This window comes from Panthera pardus, unplaced genomic scaffold (assembly GCF_024362965.1).
Source record: "Panthera pardus isolate Hobbes unplaced genomic scaffold, ASM2436296v1 HiC_scaffold_16, whole genome shotgun sequence".
NCBI classification, from domain to species: Eukaryota; Metazoa; Chordata; class Mammalia; order Carnivora; family Felidae; genus Panthera; species Panthera pardus.
In genome coordinates, this window is record NW_026526721.1 from 59,626,459 (window position 1) to 59,630,957 (window position 4,499).

Here is a 4,499-nt window from a genome sequence, read left to right on the forward strand (position 1 = left end):
AACATTATTATACAGGTGACTTCCCCCCACTTGGTAATTATGTCAGTAAGATTTATTTCTCCAAACTTAAGTTGTGAGTGGTTATGGCTTGGGCTCTGGAGTCACAAAACATGGACCCTAATCCCAGCTTAGCTCATTAACTAGTTATGACCTTGAGAAAGTTACCTTCTCTAAGCCTGTTTCTAAAACTGTAAAATGAAGCTAATGAAAGTTTCCTACCACCAAAGATTGTTGTGTAAATTAAATAAGATATACGGAGCACTGATCGGTGCCTGATACATGGTAAACTTTCGATATGTGTTAAAGCAATGAGTGAATCCAGTGCAAGCAAGTAGGTTAGGCCTGGCAGGACATAAATGTTTCCAAATTCTCAGCATTAGGTAAAATAAAGCATAGTTTTATAAATTGCCTATTTATTAGAATTCCCCTTTCCATCATTAATTATATTTCCTTTGGGTTTTTTTTTTTTAAATTCGCTAAAATGTTTAATTTTGAAAGACAGAGCATGAGCGGGGTAGGGGCAAAGGTAGACACAGAATCCAAAGCAGGCTCCAGGCTCTGAGCTGTCAGCAGACCCTGACACGGGACTCAAACCCACGAACCGTGAGATCATGACCTGAGTTAAAGTTGGATGCTTAACCAACTGAGTCACCTGGGTACCCCAGTTATATTTCCTTTGTGATAATTTCCTCTGTAAATTGTTTTTATTATCAAAATCTCAATGTTTTTCTTAGATATGAGCTCTTTAAAGAGTAAGTTCTTAACTAACATTTTCCAGTCTTTTTACTATATACATTTGTAATTGCTTAAATCTGACCATATTTTAAAATTTTTTAATGTTTATTATTGAGAGCGAGTGGGGAAGGGGCAAAAGCCCGATGAGGGGCTTGAACCCACAAACTGCAAGATCATGACTTGAGCCAAAGTCAGAGGCTCAAGTGACTGAGCCACCCAGCTGCTCCACTCTGACCGTATTTTTTTAAAACTTTGTGATTTCCGGAATTTTCCTGAATATGCCTGTTAGACTTTCCTGTTCTGCATTTTTAGAGGCACTTTATATTCTTTACATCCATGAATGTGCTATATACCATCACTTTTTCTTCCATTAATTTTTTCACTAAGTTCCAAAGAACTTCATGTCTTGTATATATACAACTCATAGATTTTACTAATTTACTCATCCTTTGTGATAGTTTTCCATTTTCTAGCTGGTGAGTGCAGGCAGAATGCTGCTTATATTTGTATCTAGCTTTTATTAAACTTAGTTTGCTCTGTATTGAAATGTTCAGATATCTTGGGTTTTTCAATTCCAAAGCATTTTAACATTTACAGTGCTTTTTTTCACACTTAGGTACAAAAAGAACAATATTAACAATAATTATTCATTTTGTATTGAGAACCAATGTCAAATTGTCTTAAATATTTTCCCCCAAACTCTAGAGAAGCCAGTAAGTATGGAATAGTTGTGGTAGTTACAACTGCAGGAGTTACCAGTGTTTTAACTACAACCTAGTATGTAAGACGAGGTATGAGGAATCTCGCACAAAGCGTAAACAAAGGTCATGTAGATTTGCTTATATGTAAAATAAATTAATTGAATCAAGTCTCTAATAGGTGGTCATTCCTAGCATCAGTTATCAGGGTTTGAAGAAGCCTGTGTTAACACTCAGAAACCAAATGATGAAGGAAGACGGAGGGATGCAGAAGTTCCCGCTTAGGAGTCTGGTGCAAAAGGTCAGCTGTGTGGAAGGTCATGCCTAATTTGGCTGATAGTATGATCTCCAGCTAAGATGCCAGTCTGGGCTAGTCTGTTGTTTCTAAATTGTAGCTTCCTCCAGGAAGTTGAGACTGGAATAGGCTGAGTCCACGGAGACAAGCAGAATCTCTACAATGTAAATTAGATGGTTTCTGTTGCATATTCCTAATTTGCACTCCTCCTCCTTTTAGTCTTTTGCACTCCCTCTCATACTTTTAGTCTCGGCTCTTCTATGGGAATTAGTTTTGTTTTTTCATTTAAACTATTATTATTATGAGAAAGCAAGTCTGTATAAGGAAATATTCCACTCCAAGTTCCTTCCAAAGTTAAGGTAAAGTCAACATCCTCGGAGGCTCTAATCATTATTTTAGTAAAGAGGCAGGACTCTACTTAGACATGAATTCCAAATAATTAGAATTTTACTTCCTGTTAGAGGCCCCAAGTCTTATCTGCCTAGCTCACTGACATATTCTTAGAGCTTACAATAGTAGGTGCTCAATAAATTAGTAGGAACAATTTGTAACTTTTTTTTTTTAATCAGCAAAAGGCAGATAGCTTTCTCACTGAGGAAGAGAAGGACAAAGAAAGTTGTGAAACTGCTTTGAGGGTGCTATTATAAAGCTCTCACCCTACCAGATTTTGTTATATATAATAATTTCAAGTTGTGTATTCAAATTTCACTTAAGCATATGGTACCTAAGAGTTTTAGCATATTTCAGGAGACTGCTAGTGACAAACAGCATTTGAATGATTGCTCAAATCTTTATAGAAAACTTTGTGGTAAATTAGTTTCAGTAAATCAAGAATATCAAAGTTCATAAACTGCAAAGTATTTCCTCCTGTTAGGGTAGCTTCCCAAATGGTGGATTTAAGCTTTCATCAGAAATTAATAGAAAACAGGCCATTAATTCTTCAATTTAAATTCTATGCTGGGGGCACCAGGCTGGCTCAGTAGAGCATGCAACTCTTGAATTCTGGGTTCTAAGTTTGAGCCCCATGTTGGGTCTAGTGATTACTTTCTTTAGAGATTACTTTTTTTTTTTTTTTAAAGGTAATTTCTATGCTGTTTAAGTAGTGACTGCTTCATAATAACTTTATGCTCCCAACCATTCCCGGAGTAGACTTTGATTCTAGATAAATGATTTCTACCTAAGGAATCCAGTGTTTTGGAGAATTGGAAAGGTTGAGAATTTCTCCCCAATAACAGATTATTTTCTGGCTTCACATTCCCCAATGTTCTATCAAGATAACTACATCAACATTTAAAACTCTGACTCAAGGCCTTTTTTCCCCCATATGGCTGTTACTTGGTTGTATCATAAACTGGGACTTAATTCCTACAGTATAGCCTTATAAGGGAAATCCAATCCAGAACCATCTGCCATGATTTATTCCCTGAAAATTCTTGTAGGCTCACCACTCCTTATCACTGCTGCACCCAACTTCTAGGAATGTTCAAATCACCCAGCTAGAAAAGCACACCCTAGGAAGATTACTATACACCCCGCCCCCCTACCCCAGCCCCTGCCAAATTCAACCATTAACAGAACTTTTAGGCCCACTTGCTCTTTTATTTTACACTCTGAATGGTAAATTACAGTACATTCTAACCCCTATTTAGGAAACTAAACCCTTCAGAGAGTAAGCAGCTTTCCAACTACCTTGCCTTGGTTGTCAACAAAGCCCAACATTTTCTCCAAGCATAATGTGGTTGGAGGTCCACAGTGATCCCCACCTCCTGCTAATTATATCCTTGTGTATTCCCCTCCCATACTGTAGCAGGATGGTACAATGGTTGGTCTGTGTGACCAACAGAATGTGGCAGAAGTAAATGATATGTTGCTTCTGAAGACAGGTCATACAAGAGTATGGTGTCTACTTTCTTGAATCATTTGCTCTAGAGGAAGGCAGGCACCGCTTGTCACCCAGGCAGTCTTATGGAGACACCCATACAGTGAAAAACTGAGTCCCTTCAGTGACTCGGTGGAGCGAGTCATCTTAGAGGCTGCTTCTCCAGCCTTAGTCAAGCCTTCAATGATGCGACCCTGGCTGAGTTTCACTGCAACCTGATGATACCGCAAGCCAGAACCACCCAGCTGGGATGCTCTTGGATTACTGACTTAGAAAACTGTGGGTGACTATACACATTAGTGATTAGGCTGCTAAATTTTGGGATGATGGGCTACACAACGATAACTGTGACATATGGGGCAAAGATCACCCCTGTTTCCTGAATAAGCAAAATTCTAATTACAACTTCTAAGACAATGAATACAGTTAAACGACAACATTTTAAATTTGTTTTTGGTACTCAGAAAGAATTTAAGTAATTCCCAAAACTCAATGACTAAACTCCTTCATAACAAAAAAAATTTTAAATATACATTACCTGTAGTCAATGCACACTACTGATTAGACCATAGCTTAAAAGTGTCAGTTGTTTTCAACAACTACATTTAAAACTTCACAACTTAAGTAAGACCTCTCCTTGGATCTTACTTTTTCTCTCATTGAGACGGAACTGCAGAAAGTCAGCAGTATTTCTAGCAAGTTCCAAAAGGTCTGAATTAGGAGGCCTTGATTGCCCTTGGCCTATTTTAATGTTTTAAGTTAGATCTTAAAGATATGTGAAAGTAAATAAAAGAGTATGGCCAAAAGTAAACAATGACTAGTAAAACTGCTGATCTCAGTATTCAACACAGTGCAGGGTTTTCTTTGACATTTATCAGACATCACAGATTAC